Raw genomic sequence first — 5807 nt, 5'->3', positions numbered from 1 at the left:
CATGGTAGCTGATAAACAGTTGCTAGACAATGATACAGTGATACAAACTAATGAACCTAAAAAGATATACCTCCCAAATGGAGATGTGTCACTAGTAACTCATACAGGTGCTAGCACCATATCTGAAAGAAGCACAATCAAGAATGTGTTTCATATACCTCAATTTCAGTATAATTTGATGCCCGTGTCACATATTACAAGAGAGCTAATGTGCTCAGTTAATTTCTTTCCTGATTTTTATGTGTTCCAGGATCTCTTCACTGGGAAGGTGAAGGAGTGTCACGACCCAACCCCGTAGGCCGTGACTGGTGCCCGACCTGGACACCCGTATACATATCTATCGGATATAGTCAAACTGAAACTACGAACAATATAGAACTTTACAAAAGAACTCTGAAGGTTCATAGCGTCATCATATATGTATATTCAGATACACTGTCTCCTGAGGAGTCACAGCCGATCATATCATGAAATAATACGCAAGCCGACAAGGCTGCCATCACATATCAATATCATATGCAAGCCGACAAGGCTGCCACTATAGACGAACATCATACCACAGCACATCGTTAGACACAACTGAACAGAACCCATACACAACCCACACATATGTGTACAGACCTCTAAAAGTACGAATAGCAAAATATGATGGGACAGGGCCCCGTCGTACCCCTGGATAAACATATATATATATATATATATATCATAAGACCTGTAACAACAATTTAGACTCCGGAACAACGGAGCTCTCCAAAACAGCTGAGTAGAAGTCCTATGCTGAAGGGTCGCCAAACCGACTATCTGTACCTGCGGGCATGAAACGCAGCCCCCCGAAGAAAGGGGGTCAGTACGGAATATGTACTGAGTATGTAAAGCATGAAATTCAGTAAAGAGGATCATAACTGAAATAGAGATTACCAGAAACAAGTATATATGACTTTTAAAACATCAATACACTTGCCTTATGAAATGAAAGTCATGCATATCAATATCATATATCATATATATATAACGTGTCCCGGCCCTCTAGTGAGGGACTCGGTGAATAAAGTCATCATATGTGAGGGACTCGGTGAACAATGCAGTGGAACTGTGCACGAAAACATGTCCTGGCCCGGGACTCAGTGAAAGACATATTGAGGCACGCACGAGCAGAGTAGTGCGCAACTATATGCAAATTAAAACATTATCAAAGACTCAATGAAATAATCAAAACGAAATGACCCAATCAGGACGATAGTCATATCAAATACCTTTCAGATGTCACTGTGGATTATCAGAATAGAACTTCTGGGATCATTTATACGTATCAGGATATATCAAAAGACTCAATGAAATAATCAAAACGAACTATTATCTGGAAATCAAAATAATAGTCATATCAAGTATCCCTCAGATATCATTATAGATCATATCAAAAGAGCCTTAGGAATCATAGGCATGAGTCAAGACGATACAAAATAGCTTATAAAAGTCGAGGACATCAATTATCGTAGAGTCTCTAAGAGTAGGAATCATGAATCACCCTCGAGACTTATGAATAGAATTACCCCAAAGCTCATATCATTCATTACTTAATTCTAAGACATGCCAAAAGAAAGAAGGGACGACTTTACATACCTGTCGTAGATCAACCGTAATCAAGCTTGCTTCATCGCCCCTTTAGCCTATTTAATGTGAGAGTAACACTATTGTTAATAAATTACGACTTCCTAAACTTATAAATCTACAACCAATCACTTATGGGAATCACTGCTTAGTTCATTCTTCTTGAACATAATTAATACTTCTTCATTATTAGATATGAAAGACCAAAAAAAAAAAAGGTTAGTTCATATGAGCATAATTGCTGGAAAATTATATTTCCTTCGTGAGAAGTGATTTCTTCAACTACAATTCTCTTCTTAACTTTTGGGAACGTAGGACCCATTTAATAATTACCTTCCAAACTTGATTCCCAAGATGACACCTATATTAACATCAACCCTTATTCTTGCTGCCTCTCCACGTGGATATGTCTCCTAAATTTATCCACTAACTGCCAACCAATTTATTTACTTTCACTACAATGTTCCTACTTAATCAATTACACATAATTAATTACTTGATCCCAATTCACTTAAACATGAATCACTTTTAACACACTTCATATACTCATTATCCTAATCATGTCGTATAACATAATTTCTGTCCATAACAACGTTTACATAACCCACAAAACAGTCCAACAAACAGCCCATGAGCCAACAACAACATCAAATACAATTTACGGTATAATTTTCGTATTTCTCGCCCCACAATTTAGCTATGACTTCAATGTATTTAAATATACTTAGAAGAGGATAATTCTTACCTTATATACCAAGAAATGATTTTCTTCCACTTTACTTCCCTTCGTAGAAAGCCCGAATTTCACTTAAACGGGCAGAAGCTTTGTTGCTCATCTCGTCTTAAAACCACAACGTTATGCTAAAGTGAAAAAGAATTAAATTGCTGCTCTGTACGTCGTTGGCTAATATTTTAGCATAGTAAAGTCAAGAAAATAGAAGGAATGTACTGTAACCCCTTCCTTATACACCAAAATGCAAAAGAAGTAGAATAGGATTCCAAATAGCCTTTATTTTTCTTTACACGTGTAGGCCACCTAGGTTAGCTCCTATAAAGATGCCACATAATTATACCAATTGATTTGTCATCCTAGGTCCTATCATAGTTGCTGCCACGTAGTGGGAGAATATCCACATTATTCTCTCCATATTCCACTAATTAGTTATTAATCTCCTTCTAAAATTCAACATTTAACAAATTTCTCACATAATTAATTTCTTGATCTTAATTTCCGTAAATAGTACTTATATACTCATTATTATTCTCATGTGATATAGCACTAGTTCAGAACCTCATTTTCCATACATAAAATATTATTTGCAATCATCGTCGTCACACTTTTCCATCTTAAATCATTTCGGGACTTCATTCCTTGTATACACCGAGTTCTTGATTTTCATGCTTGACTATGACTAAATCTTCCGAGCTCAAGTAAATTTCCTCATGTTGGACGGTTCAATGTCCTAGTCCAAAAATACGGGTCATTATAGCTTGGATCGTATTTCATTCGAATAAATTTTGAACCTTGACGAAACTTATTTTATCCGATTTATTTGACTTCTAATCCTTTGAATACATTTGTACCATCACTCTAACCACTTATAAGATTGAGGGATAACCTCGTTTCCATTTCCAATGTCATTTAACTCGTTCGCTTTCCAACGCATGAAAACATGGGATGTAACAAGGAGATTGGTAATCTGGAAAATGGACTCTATATTCTAGTAAATCAGTCCTTCATACAAAACAAGAAGGTTGCTCTATTTGCTGGAAACGCCAGAGATGGAAATAAGTGGATAACCAATGCTGTTGATATAGATTTGTGGCATAAGAGGTTGGGACATATGTCAGCTGTTTCTTTAAATAAAATGTTGAATGTTAGCATAAACACTATTGCAAAGCATATTGATTCTTGCACCATTTGCCCTTGTGCAAAACAAGTTAGACAAAAAATTCCTAACAGTTGTATCAAGACTATTACTGCTTTTGATCTTATACATATGGATGTATGGGGTCCTTATAAAACAGCTACATTTGATGGCCACAAATATTTCTTAACAGTAGTAGATGACTTTACTAAAATGACTTGGGTGTTTTTACTTAGACTGATGTCTGATGTATGTGTGATCTTACAGCATTTCCTGAATTATGTTAGTACACAATTTGGCACAACTGTCAAGTGTGTTAGAACTGATAATGGAACTGAGTTCCTCAATACTACTTGTAGTACAATGCTTCAAAATAAAGGCATAATTCATCAAACTAGTTGTGTATATACTCCTCAACAAAATGGAGTGGCTGAAAGGAAACATAGACATATTTTAGAGGTTACAAGGGCTATAAGATTTCAAGGAAAAATTCCAATTCAATTCTGGGGAATTTGTGTACAAACTATTGTGTACCTGATAAACCGGATGCCAAGCAGTATATTAACAAACAAATCTCCCTATGAGAGATTATACAACAGACTACCAATGATCAGCTATCTAAGTGTGATAGGCTGTTTGTGTTTTGCTAAAAATCTTCAAGAACATGACAAACTTATGTCTAGATCTAAAGTTGCTGCACTTATGGGCTACTCTGCAACTCAAAAAGGTTACATTTTATATGACCTTCATGCTAAGACACTGTGTGTAAGTAGAGGTGTACTGTTTAAGGAAGGAGTGTTTCCATTTGAGTCTATGACTTCCAACACCCCTAGGTTGATACCTAACACAGCCTCAAATGCATACTTGTTTGACACTGAGTATTCCTCTTATATGGTACCTACTCAATCTGAGACAAGCAGACCTGTTGATGGAAATATGAATAGTGTACCTGTTAGTACCAATATAGAGTATGAAATAGCTCATAGTGAAAGTCATAATCAGTCCTCTAGTATGGAATCACCATATGTAACTCTCACATCAGTACCACCACCTGCCATTTCCAGTGTTCCCTCAAAACCTTCCACAACTACATCACTTCCTGAAATGAGGTGTTATGTCCCGTATTTTATACATTGGGACAATCTGGATAAACTATGATAAGTTAGGGCCAAGACCATTCCGGGACTCGAAGTCGGGACTTTTGACCTTCGATTTTATTTTTGAGACATAAGTTGTACATGAAATTGTTGGCATGAAAAACTTAGGAAAAATTGGGACCAAAATTCATAAAATTGGAAGTTAAAAATCTTGCACAAAAAGGCCCTTTGGTCGTGTGGTTTGGAGTGAGTCCCACACATTGTTGTGGCCAATTTTAAATGGTCCAACACATGTGTGGGCCATGGACACTTGGAGAATACATAGAGGGACTTAAAAGATGACTCCTAAGTTATTTTCTCTCATTTCCACACTTAGAAAAAAATCAAGAAATTGGAGAACCACAACCAACAACCTCTCGGCCAAGAACAAGGGAAAACCAAGTCCAATTCTAGCCATACCAACAATATTTCCTTAGTGCAAATCCACTAATTGGAGGTCCCTAAGTAACGTGGAAGTGTTGTTGGAGCGATCAAGCCATCCGTTTAGTAGATCCCAAACCCTAGCCTAAGTGTGGAGTTAAAGAAGAAAGGTAAGAATTAATCATGTTTTATGTGTTATAAATGTTGTATGCATTTTGTAGTATGCTAAAATGGATGAAAATCATGAGATAGGGTATGTTAGAAGTGGGTCGTGTGCATAGTGTGTTAGCCGTGTGAGGTGTGTGTATGTTGTGTGGCGTTGAGGTGATGAATTGATCTTATGTAGCATGTTTAATTGTTGTAGTGTATAGAATGGCTAAGAATCACTAATATATGTATGTGTGGTGATAGCCGAATGTGGGTCATACTATATGCCAAAGAGCGCATTAATGTCGCTTAGTGTTTTAGTGGTTGTTGTGATGACTTTTATGTTGGAAATGAGAGTTTAATGTCGCAAGTTGATATGGTAAGTGTTGCGGACTGATTTGGAGGATTATGTGCAATTAATGCAATTTTTATTTTTATGAGAATAGCATTGTTAGAATGGGTTATGGATTGTGTTCTCGGGTTTGGGATTGTTTTCGGGTAAATTGGAGCAATTGTTGGATTGATGGAAATATTGTGTAAATTGTTTGAAATGTCTTTGAGTATGGTTGGTATGGGTTCGGATTGGTAATTGAATGTATGAGCGGTGATGTGGCTTAAATGTAAGCCGTCGAATTGAATATTATGAACGTTGTTGAATGTTGTAAAA

At 36.6% G+C, this 5807-nt stretch overlaps 1 long non-coding RNA gene across 1 annotated transcript; it reads right to left on the bottom strand.

Annotated features, from left to right (window-relative positions):
- Positions 1-361: 361 nt before the first annotated feature.
- LOC132610148 (uncharacterized) lies at positions 362-2589 on the bottom strand. Its single transcript, XR_009571036.1, has 3 exons — positions 2354-2589; positions 1621-1667; positions 362-807 (listed from the first exon to the last, which is right to left on the bottom strand). It is a non-coding gene; the product is annotated as an uncharacterized LOC132610148 (long non-coding RNA).
- Between the last annotated feature and the right edge of the window lie 3218 nt (positions 2590-5807).

This window comes from Lycium barbarum, chromosome 9, assembly GCF_019175385.1.
Source record: "Lycium barbarum isolate Lr01 chromosome 9, ASM1917538v2, whole genome shotgun sequence".
Classification (NCBI taxonomy): Eukaryota; Viridiplantae; Streptophyta; class Magnoliopsida; order Solanales; family Solanaceae; genus Lycium; species Lycium barbarum.
This window is presented reverse-complemented; position numbering and strand designations above follow the sequence as displayed.